General features: G+C 39.5%; 1 long non-coding RNA gene and 1 pseudogene across 1 annotated transcript in view; both read right to left on the reverse strand.

The window, feature by feature from the left end:
• The window catches only part of Gm10649 (predicted gene 10649), a 151535-nt gene that overhangs the window by 110436 nt on the left and 24352 nt on the right, over positions 1–16747 (reverse strand). The gene's annotated exons all lie outside the window — the stretch shown is intronic.
• Positions 2688–3538, reverse strand: Gm5353 (predicted gene 5353; annotated as a pseudogene).

The following is a 16747-nucleotide window of genomic DNA, read 5'->3' on the forward strand; positions in this document are numbered from 1 at the left end:
TGTGAATTGCACATTATGCACGACAATCCCTCATCTTTTCATCTCTTCATATCAGTCCTCTACCCTTGCAACCTCCTCCAAAAAGAAAACAAAAAACAAACAAATAAAATCCAAACAACACAAACAAGCAAACAAACAAACCATCTCATTGTAGAAGCTTCAATGTGTCACATGGCATACTCTTTGTTCCAAACATCTTTACTTGTAAATGTTTATTGCAATGAGTCATGGGTCTGGTTTGATGGGATAGATGTTGGGGTGGGCTAACTCAAAACCCTGAATCTGGATCTGGGTGGTAGCTGAGTTTAGCCAGCCAGCACTCCTGCATCCATACAACCAGAGTGAGCTGCCAATGCTGCAGCTGGCAAGGGGCCAGTTCTCCATTTCTCAGGTCCAGCTGTCCCTCCTGCCACAGGAAGGGAGGGGTTGAGGAGGTAGGGCATCTCTCCCTTGTCCATACCACCTCAAGGCCAATGAGGAGAAAGGTCAGCTTTCCTTTGCTCACACCTCTGGCTGGCTCACCTGTTCCTTCTGCCACTAGGGTTAGATCTACTCCTGCCCAAGTGAAGCACAGAGCTCTCTCTCCAGAGTGCTGAAGCTGGTGAGAGGCAGCCCCAGATCTCCCACACTCATGACCCCAGGCATATATCCCTTCAAGATAAGAATTTCATTTCTTTTGAATATATCCTCAGGATTGGGGATGCTTGATCACGTGGTGGTTCTATGTTTAATATTTGAGGAACTGTTGTGTCCGGCCAGCAGACCACAACCTGGGTTCTAGCCTGGAAAGGCATTTTGGAAACCTGGAAGAGGGGCTAGGTGGCGAGAGAAAAGAATGTAGCCAAGACAGTTACTCTGATCAAGGCTCAAATTTTATTGTTGCGACACTAGTTATGAAGGAAAGGGGAGGGGACCCGATTCCCGCCGAATAATCTCTGGTCCAGTAGAAAGGTGCACGTGTGTGGCTCCGCAGGTTCCAGCAGTGGGCGTGGCAGAACGAATGAGCAGGAAGCTCCACCCCGAGCAAGCAGGTTTCAGGCTAGGGGAGGGGAGACTACAAGGAACAACTATATTATTTTTCATAATAATTTGTGTTTGTCTGCATCCTATTGCTGTGAAGAAACACCAAGACCATAGAAACTCTTATTTTGTAAAGTACACATTTTATTGGGGCTAGTTTACTGTTTTAGAGGTTTAGACCATTATCAGCATGGCTAAAAGCATGGCTGCATGAAGTCAGACATGATGCTGGAGAAGGAACTGAGAGTTCTTCATCAAGATTCACAGGTAGCAGGAAGAAAAGGCCACTGGGTCTAGCTTTTGCATCTGAAGCTTGAAAGACATGTCCTCCTTGCCAGCTGCTCCCCTGTACCCCCCAGCCCCCGGCCCCTCTCCCCAACCCCCAACTACCACCGACCCAATGACATACTTCCTCCAACAAGACCACATCTATCTCAGCAAGGCTACATTTCCTAATTCTTTCAAATAGTGCCAGTCCTTACTTGTTCCAATATATGAGACTGGGTTGGGGACACATTCTTATTTAAACCATCATGTAGCTGAACTAATCAATAGGCATTACAACCAAGAGGGGTGGCTGTAATCCCAATACTGGGGAGACTCAAGCCTCATATGTTTGAGTCCAGCCTGGGATGTATTATCAAGAATTTGTCTCAAAAAAAGATAGATGATAGGTAGATTATAGATGATAGATAGATAGATAGATAGATAGATAGATAGATAGATAGATAGATAGATAGATAGATAATGGATCCAAACATGCAGAAGATTTCACACATTTCTATCAACTACTGGTATTTTCTGACTTTTTTGATAATTGCCATTCTTAAAAGTACAGGTAGTTTTCCAGTTAAGTCATGTTGAACTCTCTCTCTCTCTCTCTCTCTCTCTCTCTCTCTCTCTCACACACACACACACACACACACACACACACACACACACACACACATTTCATTTGTTTAGTGAACAGATGGCTGTTTGGGTCATTTGCCCATTTTTAATTGAGTTGTTTCCTTGATGTTGAGTTCATACATACTGCAAGAGCAAGCCCTACCCACTGTATGTTTTGTAAATGCTTTCTTCAGTCTTGTTTTGCTTCTTGTCAACATGGGGCATTCTTTCCTTTCCTACAGGTTTTAACAGACTTCGATGCCATTTATCTGTGCATGCTTTTCCGGCTTGAATTTTTAGTGTCACACCAAAACAATTTTTCCCACATTCGTGCCAGGAAGTTTTTTCTTCTATGTTGTCTTCAAATACTTTCACAGCTTTAGAGCTTAGAATTTAAGCTTTAGTACATTTCCAGTTGCTAATTGTCTATGATGTGTCATAAGATTCTAATTATATTTCCCATGTGGATATTCTGTTTCCTAAGATTATTTTGTAAATAAACTATCTTTTCTTATTAAATGTTCATGGCATCTTTGTCCTAATTCCATTGGCAATAAATGTGTGGGCCAATTTCTGACCTCTATTTTGTTTCACTGGCTTCTGCCTTTTTATGCCAACATCATGCTGTTTTGATGGTTATAGTTTTGTAATACATTTTAAGATCAGGTAGTTTGAGCTTGATGCACAGCTCCTTTGATGCAAGACAGATGTGTTTGTTCAGCATCCTCCATGGTTATATTTAAACGCTAGACTTATTCTTTCTTTTCTTTTTTTTTAATTTTGTAATTATATTTATGTACAGAAAACTTAGTGTACATTTAGCCCAATTTAGTGGCGAGTTCTTTAGCCTTTGCTTTTTCCAGCTTGGCAATGCGAGCCACAGACTTAGGATCCAGGACGTTGCCTCCCCAGTGGTGACAAATCTTGTCATATCTGTCATTATAATTGGTCCTAATAGCTTCCACCAGCTTAGCCAGAGCACCCTTGTCTTCCAAGTTAACCTGTGTGAAGGCAACAGTGGTCCATATCTTCCTGTGGACCAAGCACCCCAGCCTGACCTTTCCCTTGATGATGCAATAAGGCACCCCCATCTTTCGACACAGGGCAGGCAGGAAAACCACCAGCTCAATGGGATCTACGTGGATCTATCATGGGCAATTACCACCAGCTGAGCCTTCTTGTTCTCCACCAAGGTGGTGAGTGTATTGACTCCTGCTCAGAGGATAGGTAGTCTCTTAGTTGGGACGTCCCCTTTGCCAGCAGCTTTCTTCTCAGCATGGGCCAGTAGCCTTTGCTTCTTCTCTGGACTGTACTTGTGGGCAAGCTTAAGCAGATGAGTAGCTGTTTGCCTGTTCAAGGCCTGGGTGAACTGGTTAATGGCAGGAGGGACTTTGAGCCGCTTATAGAGGATGGCTCTTTGCCGCTGCAGCCTGGTATAGCGGGGCCATTTAAAGAAGCATGTTAGATCTCTTTTGGGCTTGATGTCCTGCTCAATGCTGCAGTTCCTGGGCCTTTCCTCAAACAAAGGATTGACCACCTTTTTGGCCTCCTGTTTCGTGATGACGGCAGGGACTGGGGCCACCATCTTCCCTTTGGCCTTCTTTCCTTTGGGCATCTTGCTCGGCTGAAGTGCTATTCTTTTCTTTTGTTTGCACACATTCCTCAGTCTTTTGAAACAAGGTTTTATTCTACAGACTGTGAAAGCCTCAGACTCCTTATCTTCTAGTCCTAGCCTCCAGATGTTTGGAATACAGGTCCATGGCTCCATGCCTTGCATTCTATGCTTGCAGGCACATCCTGCTTTTCTGCAACTATCAAGGTCATCGGCATGGATTGTTTTTGTCCTTTGTTATGCAAATGAAGCTTGTGACATCCTTTGTTTTGTTTACATTGTACCATCCTTGTATTCCAGGAATGACTCTTGCTCTGTAGAGTAGAGTATTCAGGTATTCAGTATTCAGGTAACAGTAGACTCATGACTGGAGCTTGAAAGAACTACTTCTTCACCAGCTGTTTTGAATGGCTGAAATTTTTCATCTAGGAAGCCATTCGTTCCGGAGCTTTTTTATTGATAAGAGATATTTTATTACTGACTCAATCCTCTTACTTCTGGTTAATGACATCTCATACTGATATCATGATCATCAACTGATCTGAAATGCCCAGATGTACAACATAATTACTGAGTATCTGAAATAGCATGTGCACATGCAAGGTTAATAGCACAAAACTGCATTACCATTGAACCTTTAGTGAGTATGTGGGGCTTGGCTTTCTTTATATTTCAATTGTACATTGTTCAGTATGTGGAACATGAAAACCAATTGATCATGAGCCTGCTTTTGGCATAGTTCACCAAAGAAATATAAACATGCTTTATACTGTGATTCATTTTATAAGTTACCAAAAGCTAGTGACTATCAATTTGATTCATGCACAGCCCTGCAATACGTTCAGCAAAATGGTTAAAAGATGGCAGCTCTTGTACAGATGTGGCTTACAATGTCTGTGTCTTCGGGTGCTTCTTACACGCGTTCTAGCGACTGGCCAGGAAGAACGCAACAAACCGGAATCTTCTGCGGCAAAAGCTTTATTGCTTACATCTTCAGGAGCCAGAGAGCAAGAGCAAGAGAGCAAGAGAGAGAATGGCGAAACCCCGTCCCTTTTAAGGAGAATTATCCTCCGCCTAGGACGTGTCGCTCCCTGATTGGCTGCAGCCCATCGGCCGAGTTGTCGTCATGGGGAAGGCAGAGCACATGGAGTGGAGAACTACCCTTGGCACATGCGCAGATTATTTGTTTACCACTTAGAACACAGGATGTCAGCGCCATCTTGTAATGACGAATGTGAGGGCGGCTTCCCACAGGTGCTGAATTTCTTGACACTTATGTTAATTACCATTGCATGAATTGAGGACATTGAAGCAGATAAAATTACAATACTTTTGTATAAGCTAATTAGTTATTTGGCTCATAATATTGCTGACTAAACTCAGCTGGACATGTTTTCCAGTCTAGATGGGCCCTTTCATGAGTCTGTGCTCAGTGTCAAATCAGCTTTATGCTAAATCAAATAACCTTGACCACACACCCTGTCATATGTGGGGTCCTCAGAAGATTTGGATAGCTTGGCTCTGGTATTTTTGGTTTTACCCACTAGTTGCACAGTCAGTGAATTTTTTGTTCTTGACTGAGGTTGTTATATGAGAGTGAAACACTTCCAAAGACTCTAAAGTCCTGTGCTTAGTATTCGTACACACACTTCTGCCACATGTTACTGATCAAATCAAATAAAAAGGCATATCAAGATAGCAGTTCAGAACTAGACTCCCCTCTTGATGAGATCTGCAAACTGACTTTGCCAAGAGCATAGACTCAAGAGTATATGATATATACTCACAGCTAATATACGTAAGTAACACAATGCTTGGCTTCACTGAAAATGCATTCAAGGCTTGGGAACTTATTATGAATTCAATAAGTCCCATCCTGAGTTTATCTTAATTAATAAGGTAAGACAGAATAACTAAATGCATTAGTTATATCAGCTCTATTTTATAATGTAATACTGTTTAAACATTGGGGAGAAATACTACATATTTCTGATTCTGTCCCTTAGATTTTTGGAATCAAGTTTGTCTCCACAACTTGTATAATTATTATTTTTAGTTGTTCACTAGACAGAACCTAGAATCCCTGAGGAGACCAGGCTCTGGATATGTCTGTGAGGGATCTTCTAGATCTGCTTAAGTTAGGTGGAGAGACCACACAACAAAAGGAAAAAGGGACCTGAAGGCTAGCATCCATCAATCTTGGTTTCTGACTAGATGAAGTGTGACTAGCTTCCTCCAGCTTCTGTGCCATGCCCTCTGTGTGATGATGGACTATACCCTCCAGTTGAAACCTTCCTTCCTTGCTTAAGTTACTTTATGAGGCATTTTGTCACAGCAATGTGGCACGGAGCTAATACACCCTGTGAGGTTGCTATGTGCTTCCAGAAGGCAATGCTAAGAAAACAGCAATGATGTTTGATGTGTTAAAAACTGGGTTCTAGAAATCTCCACAAGGACACCAAGGATAATGTATATAACTGGAGACAGATGTAGATATAGGTAATCAAGGATCAGACCCAAGGCCTTTCCCATGCTAGATGAGGTTCCAACACTAATCCACATCCACTAATCCACATCCACAGATCCAAATGAAGACCTTAAAAAAAGTTTGTGTGTTTTGCATGCATATATGTCTGGGCATCACATGCAGTGCCCAAGAGAGACAGAATGGGGACTCAGATCCCCTGGAACTACACTTACAGACAGTTGCCTTGTGGGTGCTTGGAATACAACCCCTAGGTCCTCTGGCAGGGCAGCCAGTGCTCTTAACTGTTGAACCATCTCTCTATCCTCATGTAGAAATCATTTCTAAAACACTTTCATATGTAGAGAAATGAGTTCCCTATTTCTATATTCGTAGTTCAGTCTAAATACTGGTTGGAACCAGTGCTTCCTTACAGGCCCTGAGATAAGTCATTTGTTCAGGTTAAGGATCTGAAGCTTTTTCATACACATTTCTGTGATGAACACAATAAAACGTGAAATCGACTTTAATAAGCTATCTCCACAACACAAGGCTGTGCTCATCTCGTTTGCGCCTAACGGTCTTGTTGAAGTGGTGATGTGCCCCACTCATGCTTACCGAATGCCTGAGGATACAGTCTTGCTTTAATTCTCCACAAATATGAACAGCACACTTTTCTAAGACGCTTGCCTTAGATACTTGTCAGTGTTGAAATCTCACCCTGCAGAGGTGTTGACTTCGGTTGTTTCAGACTCCTGCTTTTTGCATTCACATTTAGATCTAATGGTGCTAAACTCAACAGATTTCCTAAGTGCTCAGACTTGAACAGTTATGGCGACATTTATTTCATTTCTTTGATGAACCCTGAGCTATAAACTTAGAGAAAAGGAGATTAGCTATTTGCCAGGGCTATGACTGGTGTCTTACTTCTCTATCTAGTTGTCTTACTAATTAAATACCACCTAATTTAATAAATGAAATTTGGCAAACTGGCTGCTGAATTATGATTTGTAAGTGACAAACTGTCACTTTAAGTTCGCAAAATGGACTTAACTGAAGTTGAACCCAGGTTCCCTGGAAAAGCTAGTATTTTTAAGTGCTGAGTCATTTCTACAGTGCATCTTTCATGTTTAATAAAGAGAGCAATAAGCTTAGTGTCCACTACATAGCTAGAGTTTAGTTACATTTACTTTACTTGAAAGTAGTTCCACCATATCAGATATGTCATATTAGATAACAAAGAACAACAGAAATCAAACAGAAAACAAAATTCAGACCTAAGATGTATAATTTATGAAAGGAGGTATCTATAATTCAACTTCTAATAGACAGTTTACTTTTTATCTACTTAAATACAATATATTTTAAGTAAAAAGCCAGGAACTGATTTCAAAGTAATACTTTTCAAATACATATAGTACTTACATTTTCATAAACTTTGACTTTATGACTTCTAGGTGGGAAAGTCCCATCATCAGCAACAGAACTTTCTAAGTATACTTATTTGAAACTAAAACTCAGCTCAGCACTTTCTTGTGTTTTTTTAATATTGGAACTTTAACTTAGGAAACCAAAAGCTCTCTGAAAGTATGTCTGCCAATACCTAGTTTGAACAAGTTGAGGGCATCCTGAGCTACAGAGGGAGGCAGGGAGAGTGTCTCAAAACAGAAAAACAAAATTTTACAAATAGAGAGTAGAAAGAGATTGGGGACAATTTGAAGGAAGAGGAAATGAGGGCTTTGTCATGGTAAGTAATATAAACACAAAATAATCTCTCAGAGAAACTAATTACTTCAAATCATACTTTGGGTTCAATAGAAACTTGTTTGTTGTTGTTGGTTTTGTTTTTGCTCAGCCTTTCAAGTGCCAAGGTGAAAGGCCTGTGCAACCATACCTAGCCTGTGAAAGATTCATATATATATATGTGTGTGTGTGTGTGTACATATATTTATTTATAAATTATAATTTATTTATAAATTATTTATTTATATATATATATATATATATATATATATATATATATATATATATATATAGTCTAACTTCAAATCTTAAGAGCTTTATTTAAATTTCTAGTTGCCAGAATATTATTCTGAGTTAGTTTTAGTTATCAACTTCACACAGCATATACTGACCTGGGAAGAGAATTCTAAAGAATTATCTAGATCTATGAGACCTGTGAGCATGTCTGTGGGGGAATGGTTTGATTGCTAATTGATGTGGGAAGACCCAGTCCTTAGTGGGCAGCACCATTCCCTAGGCAGGGAGTCCTGAACAGTATAGGCGAGGACACAAACAAGCAAGCAGGGATGTGTTGATTCTCTCTGCCCTTGACTGTAAATGTGACATTGCTAGCTGCTTGAGTTCTTACCTCAACTTTCCAAGTTGATGGACTATGACTTGGAATTGTAAATTTAATAAACTCTTCCCATCTTATCTTGCTTTTTGACGGGTATTTGTCATAGCAACAGATATAAAAACTAGGACAACAACATAAAAGTAATTAATATATGTATGAGGTCAGTGTGATTTTTATTCTTTAAAATGAACTTATTTTCATGACATGGCAATCTCTTAAAAATGTAATGTCAAGCAAACATAAAATATGCAGATTTCTATATGTAAGTGATAAGCCAACTAAACCATCACAATGACTTTAAACTCTTCATCACAAAGATGCATTGGATGCATTTTTTACAAATTGAAATAATAAATAATAGATTGGGTCTAAAGTAATATGTGTTTTTGCTGATCTATCTACTCCCAAAATATCTGGATTCCAAGTCCCTAATACATTACACTACAAATTTAATTCCTAACTCTAACTCATTGTATTAGAGGCAGGACCCTGATAGTTTTGTATTTCCCTTCAACATTTTGTCTTTTCTTCTTGTCAACCAAAATAGATCTCCCTTCATTTTGAGCACACAAGAGAGAAAGAAAGAAAGAGAGAGAGAAAGAAGAAAGAGAGAGAGAAAGAAGAAAGAGAGAGAGAAAGTCAGACAGATAGACAGACAGGAAGGAAGGAAGGAAGGAAGGAAGGAAGGAAGGAAGGAAGGAAGGAAGGAAGGAAGGAAGGAAGAAGGGAGGGAGGGAGGAAGAAAGGGAGGAAAGAAGGAAGGGAGAGAGGAGGGGGAGATTTCAATATTCTGCTCTATTCACTTAGGATGCCAAACACTCTAATTTATTAAATTATGAAATTTCCACTTAATAGAAGTAAGCTCTTATCTAAATCCTGGGAGAAGCAATCTTATAAAGGCCCAGGCAGTAGTCTTCTATGCCACATTCTGAGTAGGACATTATTTTTCATCCAGCAAATCATGCTATAATTTGCAGCAGTTATAAAGCAGGCAGGCAGGCAGGCAATTTGGGGACCTTGCTTGACTGCAAAACTGGTAAGTTCTGGGTTTGTTGTCTTTTTCTGACGTCACAATGGGAATACAAATGATGGCAAGCTCTCTAATTCTGTATCAGTAAGAGACCTGACTAATATCAAAAGTGAAGGGAGAGGCAAATGGCTCATTCAAAGAAGCATTAGCATGTTAGGAGTTTTAACACCAAGCTAAAAGTCAGATGCAGGAGGATGACTGGAATTCCAGTGCTGGGTTCATGGAAGCAGGGGATCCCTATGACTTATCTGTGAATCTGTTGTGTCCAGGTTCAGAGAAAGAGATGGGGATAAAGTAAGGAGTGACTGAAGACATGCCCAACACTGACCTTTGGCCTATACACACACACACACACACACACACACACACACACACACACAAAATATTGAGTGTTTTTGTGACTCAATAAATTCTTTCTACTGGAATCTAATATATAAAATATAGTTACCAACTGTCCAATTATATCCTTATTAACTGTAAGCTCTATCTATACCCATCCATTTGGCAGTCATTATGAACTAATTTTAATTTTTTACATTTATTTATCTACATATAACTTTTGAAAACACATTTCCAGCCTTAGCTCATGCAAGAGCTACTATTCCACACATACTTTGCTCTTCTGTTTATCTCATATCAGTATAGATTGATTTTTAAAAATCCAACTGAATAGTTTTTTTACAAGTCAATTCTATTGACTTGCTTTGTTTATAGAAAGACTCTTAGTTCTTGAACCCACTGTGAATAAGCCCCAATTCTATTCTCCTCACTAGACCCAGTGGATGAGTTTAATTTGCAATGGAAAGAGGAAAATTGCTAAGGGCATAGTTTCCAAAAATGTGTTCCTTTGTCAGATGTTTAATGGATGTTATTTTTAGGGTTCCATAGACCAATGGGTTTCTGAAATAAAAATGAAAATTAATTAAAATAGAACTTTTTATGGAAAGACTGCTTAGAAAATTTAATATGCTAATGAGCAATTATTAACCACTGAGAGAGTGATGCTGTGTGTGATTTCCTACCTTAAAGCTATAAAAACCATGATCCCAAAACAGCCCACAAGACTGTTTCTTTACAGAACACTCTGTGGGAAATCCCCAGCTTGAACAAGACAGGAAAGACCATTAAGTACAATAATTGGGCAATAAATAAGAAGAAAAACAAAAGGTGGTAAAGATGAGATAGGGAACTGAAAGATGGCATCTGTCAAAGGCCACCATTGCGCTCTGTGACAATGAATCAGTGTTAGCAGTGAACAGGCAGGTGTTTGCTTTCTTAATCATACCTCACCTGTAAGCAGGGTGCTGGGGACACTGGTCCACAATACCTTCATTCAGAGATGCAGCTAGGAGGGTCTCCACCATCCACAATGCCACAGGTCACTATGGCAGGGGAAAGGACACTTGGATGGTGAAAAGCTTTTACCTAGAAGTTAAATGTATCATTTATGAGGTCCACTCACCAAAGCAAATTGCTTGGTCATTTCTAATATAAAGGAGATAGGAAACTATAACATGACTTATTTTCAGAAGGACAAGCGAGTGTCGGCATGACTATTGCTTGAAACTATGTAAAAGGCCATAGAAGGTATCTCCCCCAGATCTTCCTTTCTCTCTAGTCAGTGACACGGTCAGTTGTCGGGTGGAGAGACAGGATCTTACCATAACTCAGATCATTCAGATGGTCAATTTCAGTGTCAGAACCTTCCAGAAGTACTTACGATGGCTGTGCAATCTCCTCCCATCCTCTTGCCTCTACTTCCCCTCCACAAAACTTCTTCCCAGAGTACTTACTCTTTGAGCATTCAACACGCTAATGTCTCAGAGCCACTTGGGGAGAAAGTCAGAGCAGAAACTCAGTTATGCCAGACAGCAAATGTCCTTGAGTAATATAAAAGCTTTGTGTCATAATATAAATTTTACAGTTGTCTTCTGTACTTTCCTTTGGATAATGTTGCAGGTTCATTTTGACTCATACACCTCTAATTAGTTTATATCAGCTGAACTGGAAGAAATACCAAGAGTTAGTTACCTATTATCCTGATATTCATAACTTGGCTTTGTTTCAATTTTTATGGCTACAAATTTTGTTAGATTCTTTGTATATGTTACTTGTTGGTAAATGCAGAATTTAAATCTATGTGTATTTGTAAGCACATATAAATAAAATAAGAATTGCAGTAAGCAATCTCAATTGTATTAGATGCTATAGTTCTCTAAGTACTTTTAGAGTTGAAAATAGTAACAATTTATTTTCATTTTTCTATGAATTTCCTATTCAAATCCTTTCTCATTTTTTCTATTGAATTCTTGACCACTTTGGTTTATTTAATTTAAAATATATACTTCTGATACCATTGTCAGATATAAACATTTGTCTAAGAATTTTTGAAACCAGTTTGTGACTTGCTGTTGAACTTTCTTTCTGGTATCCTTTTTATAAATAAACTTTACATGTTAATACTGTCGAATGTACCCATCTTTGCTTCCTATCATATCTGCACTTTCTGTGTCATTTAGAAAAATTTCTTCCTACTCCAAGCTTTGAAAATATTCTGTGCTTTCCTTGAAAAACTATAGTTTTAGCCTTTTAATTTGAGTTATTAATCTACCTGAAATCTATTTTATTTTTGTTTGTGACATAGTAGGTATACTTTTTAATACTCCAGCTAATTGTTCCAGTATCTTTTGTTACAGAATTTATGTCCTACACTAATTTATCATGAGCGCCTTTTTGTAGCTGTTTTATTTTGTTTAGTGTTTGTTTGATTTGTCTGTCTGTATACTACCACCTCCTTGAATTTATTAATAAGGTTTTACAGTAAGTCTTGATAACCTGAAAAAAGCAAGTCTTTTTTCCTTTTTTCCTTTTTCAAAGGATCTTGGCTTATCACAATCTTTTTTCCCAGTATATGTTGGAATCTTCTTAATTTGGAGTGTATTCATACCTCTGTGGTTTTAAGCATTTCCATTAATGAAAATCACATGTACCTGAAGAGATTCCTTTAACCCATTACCATTCATGTATATCATGTCTCTGGAGAGATTCCTTTAACCCTTTACCATCCACGCCTCACTTTTCAGTATCACAATACCCCAGGTGATGTGGAAGGGCAGAGCTGAGGCTATGCATATGCACTGCTCTCCATTTTCACTTTCAGTCCAGCTAAGCTGAATATGCTCCAAATGTGACTTAAAATGAGTGTGGAGCTTTAAGAATGACTGATGTCAAGCTGAAGAAGCAAGGAGAATTTGAAATAAACAGAATGGCTGAAATATGCAACTGAGGAAGTACAGTTATTAGATTTAAGAGAGTTATGAAAAGCTCCTAAACATTACATGGCAAGAACAAAGAAAAAAATATTATCCCTCACTACTGGGAGTAATGGAAGTTGGCAGACATATTTATTCATGCATTCAATAAATATTCATGGAGGATCTGTCATTTTCCAGGCAATGTTCTGGCCCTGGGGAAGAATAACAAACTAACCAAGGCCTCTGACCTTTGTGAACATAATCATCTAAGAACCTTGTTACACATCTAGTAAGAAATAATCACCCACTATATAAGAATGTCAAGTCATTGGTTTGGTCCTCAAGTTACTTAAGAGCAGATTGGCCACCATAAAGTCAACAAGAGAGCAATAGTCAATGTCATATGGCACATATAAATTTAACATGCAAATATTGTAGTATGTATACATATCCGTACATAAACATATTTGTGTAGTTGTATCTGTTAAAACCTAGCTGCAAATTGTGAGTCAGAACAGGTTTCCCAGAAGAGCTAAAGGACCTGCTAGAATATGAGAAAAAGCAAGCTTTGTGGGTAGCAAGAGTGGGATGGCAACCAAGATACTACAACTGCATCAACATCATCAGTGGGCTGAGACTCACTCACATATGCGAAGAGACCCTGCATCCCTCGAAATAGAACCATGTTAGTAAAAGGAGAGTTGGTTGAATGAAACAAATGAAGTCAAGAAATTCTGGAAATTCTGCCGGCCAGCAGAAGAGTTTGAAAGGTTGTGGGGGATAATAAGAAGGTCCCTTTCTTCCCCTCACCACCATGCCCCTCCCTCTCCCCCACAGTCTCTCTGAACTGCCCAATTTAAGTAAAGTTGTTAGAGATACTGCCCACATTAGTACAGGAGAGACACATGAAAGTGCAGACAGGAGAATTAGAAGAGTGACTTTAAGGCTGGAATGTGTAAAGGGTTTGCAACACAAACATTCAAGTTTAAATTCTATCTCTAGAATTCTTTTTTTTTTAATTATCTCTAGAATTCTTAATCCTAAGCCTGGGAGACAAAGCCAGGGAGAACCCTGGAGCCTGTTGGCTAGCCAGCCTAACACACTTGACAAGGAGAGGCCAAACTGAGAGACCTCACTGAAACAAGGCTGAAAGCATCTGAAGAATGAATGGCGCCTAATGGTGACCTCAAGCTTATTCACATACTCATGGGCACAGGCACCAAGGTGTGTAGATACACACAGTGGAAAGCTAAAACGGACTTGTCACCTAGAGATGCACTGATCCCTCCTGCTCCTTAGCATAAACCTCCAACCCAAGTAGATCTCAAAACCTTTCCCATGCCTCCTGCAAGTAGAGGAGTTTGGGCATCTCCCTGTCTCTACAATGCCTACATGCAGTGTATGGCCTCTGTCTTTCCCTTAGACTATATAGACCCAAATGCTATCCCTTTGTTCAGTAATTTATTTCATAGATGCTCCCTAGGCATTCAATAGGTTTTTGTTTTCTTCTCTCCCCTAGAAGGATATGGGAACAGGAAAAAGATCACAAAATCTACTTGCTCCATTGAACTGCTTAACCTGCTTGTCCACCACTTCTTCTTCTTCTCACTTATCTATCTTCTTTTCTTGATTGTTATATATACATATATATATATATATATATATATATATATATATATATATATATATCGCCAAACAAATAAAAGTGCTTTAAACAGAGAAGATATGGTTTCTTAAAGAGTCCTTGTAAGTAAACAGAAGGAGAAGAGAGGAGGAGGAGGAAGAGGAAGAGGAGGAGAAAGAGGAGGAGAAAAAGGAGAAAGAGGAGGAGAAAAAGGAGGAGGAGGAGGGAGGGGGAGGAGGAGCGAGAGGGGGAGGATCCATTTTCTTACCCAGAAAACAGAAATGAGAACAAACCAAGGAGGGAATCAATCCATTTCAACAGTGTGGGAAATGCTGGGAAGATAAGGGCAAGGGCCACAACAGTTCAGAGAAGGAAAAGATCAATCAAGAAGGGTTTTAATGCAGGAGGCATATCTTGAACTAGACCCTGGAGAAAGGCTAGAATAGGTATTGCAAAGAGAGAAAGCGAAAGGTCATTTGAGGTAAGAAAGTAACTAAGAAAATCATAGATGTATGACTGATCCTGGCATCTGAGAGAAGATAATTCTGAGAGGTTAGGAGCAAAGCAACCAGACTCCGGGATTCCAAACCTCATTCAATAAGAATCCAAAATGGCTTTGGTAATCATACTTCAGAAGGATGAATGGCTTTGGGAGAAGTGCCTCAGAGACAAGAACCAGGGATCACAAGCCATGGGGATTCTCTCTGCCTCTTGTCTTTGCTTCCTGTGCAGTTTGCCATCATGGCTCTCGAAAGTCTGCCGTCTCTACCTGAGGTGATTCTGCAGCTTCTTGGCTTATTATGCATGGCACAAAAACTTCTTGCTTCAGCTCAGAAAACTGACAAGAAAGATTTTGTTTTGTTTGGATTGGCATCAAGGGCCCATGCCCGGAATTGTCACTATGTCAGGAAGATAAGGCCATGCAAGAAGATGACAGCATCTAATGGACCACATCAAAAGCGTGGCCAGATTTGGTACAATGATGAAACAAGGGCAGAGGGAAGGAGAACATTGGCTTCACCCTGCACAGAGGTGCAAGGTGCATCAACAAGACTTACACGAGAGAAATGCATTTCATATTTCAACAGGCTTTGGTAGGAAGTGCACTATTCTTATATTTCTGTTATATTTCTCTGTTTTTTATTTCTTCCAATTTAAGCCATTAGCTATTATTTTGTATCCTTTTAAGCCACCTTAAATTCTTCTTAAGGAAATAGAAGCAATTGAAATCAATTACTTAACAGCTGCCATGAACCAAGGACTAAGACAGAGTTCCAATTTTCAAGATGCCTGAGTTTAGGAGTAAAAGATGCCATGTGGACAAGCAGCTAATAAAACAGAAAGAAGATGATAAATGCCATTCTAAAAGGTACAGATAAAATCCTGTGAGCTCACAGCTGGGCTCACTGTAAGAAGCAGTATTTGGGGGGTTGATATGTTCAAGTAGAATAGAATATACCAAATAAAAATGTGAAAATACAAAAATACAGAGAGCTTTTTCATAAGAAAGAATAATGTGGGATGGTAAAATGGAAGGAATAAAGAACATACTGTTCTCTGCAGACAGTGGATATCTGATAGTTTCAACATAGAGCCAAAGGTGCTTATCAACCTTTTTGGTGGTGAGGAAGCCATAGGAAAAGAGAAAGAAACCTGTCTAGAGTGTTCCTAGGAAAACTTCAAGGATATTGTATGACAGGGCAATGGCAAAGTCACTGAGGGGATGAGTAACTGGGGGTTTTGTGTAGCAGGCTGACCCTACACAGTGGAAATGATGGCAGGTGGTCATCTCTGTTTCTACAGTCCCTAAGTTTCCACCCACATGGTGGAAGATTGGGTAGAAAAGCACTATTTCATGTACTTCTACAGTGACTCTTGCTAACTCAAACTGCAACTCGGAGGCCTTCCAACTCCAAGGAGCTAACATGGGCATTATTTAACCCCATGACTCATACACAGTGGAAATCCATGGGCTTTTCAGTGCAGTCTTTATTGGTAGGAACAGGTTTCAGAAACTGTTTCCTTTGAATTGAGCAAACTGTCTATGTGGCCCCTGTTCTAAGATATACCAGCCCACGTGGGGCTCATTCTATTTCTTGAAGATCACAGATTAGCTGTTCACACATGGTGCTAGTGTTTTTTGAAAGACTTTCTTGAAGGTTTAGGAAATAGAAGGAGGGTTAGATAATAGAAAATAATTTACATGAAATTTTAGAGCCAATTGTTGTATAAAAGTTTTCAACAACCCATGACTAAGGACTTCCAAAGGCCTTTGGCATAGCATCAAGCCTTACCTCAACCCTACCCATGTTTTCTTCCATAAAAAATACTCTTCCAAGTCTCCAGGCCTTCATATTTCATTACAGAAAGAAGCATCTGTCAAACAAGGGTAATTTTGTCCCCCTCCCAAAGATTCAGGTTATCTGGCAGTGCCTAGTGGCATTCAGCCACCACACCTTTAAGGCATTTTCTACAGGCATCTAGGGAGTTGAA

The sequence above is a fragment of the Mus musculus genome, chromosome 8, assembly GCF_000001635.26.
Source record: "Mus musculus strain C57BL/6J chromosome 8, GRCm38.p6 C57BL/6J".
NCBI lineage: Eukaryota > Metazoa > Chordata > Mammalia > Rodentia > Muridae > Mus > Mus musculus.